Genomic DNA, 6,000 nt, shown 5'->3' with positions numbered 1-6,000 from the left:
TTTGCGTTCAAGTTTGTATTCCAAAGAAGATTCCTCAAGTAGCACAAAAATTTTCCGGTTCCTACTTAAATGTATCAGAAGATCTCCTTATTAATTCCAGTGTCCTGTTTATTTTAAAAGTGTTTAGAACATCCTCTTCCATGATTTTTTTGATGTTCTTTATTTGCTCTACAAATGATCTTATTTTTACACATCTAGATCTTCGAAATTCGATTATTAATGGAGATGTTTTATCTGTTTGGGACATCTTTGGAATTAGGAAATGAGTTTATCTATAGTTAAGAGTTCTTCCATACCTCAACTATCACATTACCTCGTACTTTACTTCTTTTTATTAGAATCTCCGCTGTTCGATTCGGACTATGAATTATTTGATTCTATTGAGAATTGTCTTGGAATAATTACTGAGCTTTCTATCTAGGTACATAGGTATCACAATTTCTATATTCATAACCCACGTATCTTATATAATAACAATAACCATATTATATACATACATACTACACTAGTGCAAAGGCTTCATTTAACAGTAGGTTGACAATAAAATCAATTGGTTTGGAAAACTAAATGGTTTTTATGTTAAAAAATGGTTGTTAAGTATATTTGACATATTTCAGAAAAGTTTAAACAGTTTTGAAACCTATTTAGAGGTAACTCAACGGCACTAAAGTTTTAAAAATTTAAATTTAGAGATAAAAACTGAGTATTTGCTTGCTATTATGTCCATATACTAAAGTTTTAATCAAAGTTTTTTTATTAATAATAAATTGAACTTACTAATTTTATAATAAAATATATTTTATAACAATTTTAAGAAAAATATTATCCATTTATTCAAAATAATGTCAATTGAAGTGAATTAATGATTTATTTCTTTAGCATATTGCAATCCAACTTTTGGACTGATAAATATGAAAATTTGCACTTACATTTAACTAAATTAAATTTTTAAGAACCATTGCTAAGTGGCCTTCTAATGACCCTCTCAAAGAAAACACCCTTTTAATTCAATTTTAGTAAATAAAACCAGTAATAAAAATATATGGGAATCCTAGTCGAAGATGGTGTCTACAAAGAAACACAAACCCCTAGAAATAATGTCCTCAAAACTACACAATTTTTTATCCTGCGGGTTAGTATATATACTCCATTCTTGAGGATAATGATATGCCAAGCCTCACAAAAATCTTCCCTACTTAAGGCATGGGACCAAAAGTTTTCTGAGCCACCGTCATGGACTTCCATCTCTTCTGACGGAAACTGTCAAGAGTGATGTTTGTAATTATGAATGAAATATTTATTTTTACAAAAAAATATAATTAAAAAAAATGTGCACGATATTTTAAATGTAATTTTCGTTTTGAAATATAAACTTGCTATTTATGTTTTTCTGGTTTACCCACATTTATGCGTATCCTGTACACGAGTATTATTAATCCCTCCCCCCCGAAAAAAAAAAATTGCCACCCCGTCTTAGCCTAACAAGGTACAAAAGAGGCAACTTTGCAAAATTTCACCCTCATGGATCCAACATTGTGGTACCCATAAAGGACGCACACACACATGTATACAATACATATACACAGATTATTATACATAGTATTAAAATATTTTATTTATTTTAAGTGTAATGTACATTCTGCTCAAATAAACAATCATAAAAACGCATTTATTTTAAAAATAGAGACAGATATAGATGTTAGAGATGTAATAAAAGTGGTTTGGAATTTTAAGTGACGTACATAGAGCTATGTTTAATTCTGATCAGAACTGATTCATGGGGTCCGGAGGGCATGTTTGATTTTTGGATAATAAGTTGATTTTTTTTCATAAAACAAGATCGATAGCCCGGATCTCAAAGTTTTTTTAAATGTATGGATTGTCAATTTGAGAAATAAAAATAACAATAAACTAATGAATGTTTTACGGAAAAAGTGAGAACGTATATCATATACGAATTAGGAATAGGTTGAGCAAGTTAATCTTAGTTTGTATATTCAATATTCATTATGATAGGAACATGCCAAGTTAGCAATGGTATTGAGCATAAATAAATCACAGGGTCAAACATTTGAAACAAAATGGTTTTCATATTTACCAAGGTCAGTAATTTCACATGGTCAATTAATTATATGATGCATTTTTAGGTTTGAAATTATTTTCGAACAATTGGATAGAAAACTACAAAAAAGTTGTATGCAAGGAGGTTTAACAATAGAAAATTACTTATTATATAATTATAGTTTATAGTAAATCCTTATAGTTTGAAATTTTTACATTAATAAGCTATATATTAGTAAAAAATTTTTAATTTTTAATTTCCTTTCTTTTAGATAGCATGTACGCGCAAGTATTTATACACAGATTTTAAAATCAGATGAGATAGGTGACCTGACACATTGTCCACACACCGAATATTGATATTTTAATTCCAATAATTTATTTTTTCTTTCATGAAATAACTAATTATTTATGTGTCTATTTATCTAAATTTCAAATCCTTATTTCTAATTTATTTTTTTACCAGAAATGACTAAACATAGGTATAAAAATAAATTAAAAGTTATCACATTTTTTTAAATGTGTTTAGAACATGTGTAATGTCCGTTTTGCGAAAAAGAAAATGACTGCAACCTGACTTGCCATCCCCTTCTTTAGAAGCAAAATGTGATCCTTTGGTACATAAATGCGGATTTGATTTAATATTTATTAAGATATTTATTTTACTCTTCCGAGAAATTCATAAAAATCTGAAAGCTTTGAATTTTAAACTTCAACACAATATATAATATTATGTAAGAATATGATTTCAACAAAATGAATACTATAAATAGATGTGTCTCTGAGCTTTCGTAATCATTAATGTAGCCGCACTTAGCGGCAATGATGGCTTCCAGGCGGGTGTGGAAGGAGTTACATCTCTGCAGATGTAGTCCTCAGTCTTGGCGTCTCAGTGCTGGCTGACTGCGGCTTTGAGATTCACGGTATTTGCATGACGGACACGGCCGAGCTTTCCCTCGACATACACCCAAAAAATTCCGTCCAAGGGGTTTTCATAAGGGCAGTAGGGGGTAAAAGTGTTAAAAAAAAAGTTCTGAAGAACTCTAAAGATTCATTCGAAACTCATTCAAAAGATTTGTGCAACGAAGGAGATGGGGTTCTGTTATTGTTGTTGTTAAAAGGGGGGTCTCTCCCACCCTTAATTGTTTCCACTTTAAATGTTTTTTGACATAAAACCAAACCCCTTTTTCGCTCTATTACTCACTCAATCTTACAAATCTTTTCTTAAATCCCCCCCACCCCCTTAGTGCACGAATGATTTTCTTCATCATGAAAAATACAAACGCTTCTACATGAAAATGAATGAACAAGCAATCTCAATTGCCCTAATGACTTAATTGAAAAAAACAAAATATATGTTTAAGTTTCTCGAGTTTTACTTACAAGCCACATAGAAGGGTATTTTAGAACAATTCTTATAGACTTAAAAAATATTTATTTACAGGGAGCGGGGATCCAATTGTCGCCTACTTTTAACCTTGATAACTTGAAGACGACATTATCAAATAAAAAACCGGTTACCAAATAGGAAAGCTATTCTTGTCAGCTGACGATATGTAGTTCAGTTAGCATCATGCTGCCATCATATGAGGAGATAAAGAGCTATAAGTGGAACAAGGAGCTTTCGAGGTCCGCCGTAGTCATGGCATTGGTTAATAATGGAGGTGAAATCTCAAATTCAACGATTGCTTCAACCTTAGGAGTGAATTTACGGACTGTTCAGCGTATTTGTAAGAAGCTAGAGGACACCTGGGATGTAGTTGCCACCATAAAGAGGACACCCAAGGAGGAGGGCGCCGACAGGAAGGTCAGGGACACCGACTTTGTCGACAAGGTGAAGAAGATGGTTGAGGATGACCCTACCAGGTCCATGAAGGCCGGAGATAGGCCCTGGGTGTGGCAACAGGAATCAGCACCCTGCCATGTGTCCAAAATCTCCATGCAGTGGTTAACCGAGAACTGTTATGACGTCGTAACCAAGGATTTGTGGCCTCCTAACTCTCCCTACCTTAATCCTTTGGACTATTTTGTCTGGGGCTATGTCGAGAGACATACCAACAGATATACCCATAGCACCAAGGACAACCTGATGGAATCCATCAAGGAGGTATTCGGCAACATGGACAATGAGATGGTCAGAAGAGCCTGCGGCCGGTTCAGAGGCCGTATTGAGGCCGTTATTGATGCCAACGGTGATTATATCAAATGAATGGCTACTCTATACCTATATGCTAGTCATAGTTTTGATTTTCAATAAAAAAGTTAAAAAATGTATATTTTGTGTTGTTTTTTGTAGAAAAATATTTTGGCGACAATTTGATCCCAGCTCCCTGTATTTGTGCAAAAATGGAAAAAAAAAATTATCAGTCATCCATGAAGAATAAATCTTTTCACATGACGTCATCAGTTATGTAAATCGGCCGTTTTGTTGGAAACTATGTACAATAATCAAAAGGATCAATAAAGATGCATCCCCCTGTCTTCCAGTAATACAACAGAATTATTTTGAATTTATTTCCGCTATTACATGAAGTTTCCCAAATTTTCTTCTGAAATTTATTTAATTTCTATGTATATAAACAACTACCCTCTAAAATGACATTCATTTCAATGTATTATACAACTAAAAGATCAGTAAAAACACTCTATTTCCCACTGCATTAGTAAATTGTATGATAATTGCAAGAAACGTCATTTTGCTTTATAAAAGTTGATAATTGTCTAACATAAAATGAACAAATTCCCGATAAGCTTGGTTAAACTCCATCAAATCGCTTTATGTATTACAAAAAACTTAATACTTGCTTTGTATACTACTTCATGTCTATGATAAACTGTGACATTTAAATTAAATCAGAGTAATCGGTAATGAAAACCCCTGTGATTTGTCTAAATTTGTACTTTTTTTTTCTTTCGATGGATTATGGACGGTAAAATCCATAATCCATTCCCTTTTTTAATTGTTCATTTTTATGTTATATAGGGAAACAAGATTTTATAACGATGTACTCACATATTTTTAACGCATTTTAAGGTCAAATATTATTTAAAACAAGACAATACATTTTTTATAAAGCGTTAGATTTAAGTCCTTGCATTTGTGGGTCCCATTTTGGCAATCAGTAGGTCACTATTTCCATTAATATTTATTGAAAAAAGCGTTTGCTTTAAAACTTATTTGTGTAGGCCCTCAAATTGACAATATCAACAATGCTCAAGTGGGCGTTGTCAAGGACATCGAAAATTGCATTATAAACAAACGGAATGCCATCTTGAAGATAATTAAATAAAATAGACATATTTAATCCCTTTAATCTTGAAGAAATCCAACATCATAAAAAAATGGAAAAAAAAAGCAAAAAACCTATACACCTCTATAGAATTCAACTTGATGTAAAAAACAGATATATTTGTATAACTATTTTTTTGAACGATTAGAGACGCTAAAATAATATAATTTCACATTTTTAGTACATGTGAAGGTTAATAGAAATACAAGGTTAGACCATCATGTAATCGGCCTTGCTAGGATTTTCAATCTGATGGGTTGTATCGACGACTACTGTGCAAGACAGGCATATTTTGACAAAATGGTCAACCACTAATCGTCTATGACGTCACTATTACTAAAATTTTCAATCTAATGTATCGTAGCGACTGTTGGGCAAGAAAAACAGATTTTGACAAAACACGCAACCACTCATCTACTATGACGTCAATATTAAAAGCGTGGTGGAAGTCAAACATGAGTCGTACGATCTTTATGGCATAACTTTGTATTTCTATTAGCCTTGGTACATATGAGGGATTTTTTCCCCCCTAAGCTGTTTGTCCCGAGAAGAGAACATCCTTTTCTACTGCATTGAATTATATCAAAAACCTGATTCAACAGTCGTGTGGGCTCCTCGTAAAAGACAGAGAGTCGCCTTGAGGATTTGT

This window comes from Lepeophtheirus salmonis, chromosome Z, assembly GCF_016086655.4.
Source record: "Lepeophtheirus salmonis chromosome Z, UVic_Lsal_1.4, whole genome shotgun sequence".
Taxonomy (NCBI): domain Eukaryota; kingdom Metazoa; phylum Arthropoda; class Copepoda; order Siphonostomatoida; family Caligidae; genus Lepeophtheirus; species Lepeophtheirus salmonis.
Note: the sequence above shows the minus strand (reverse complement) of the source record.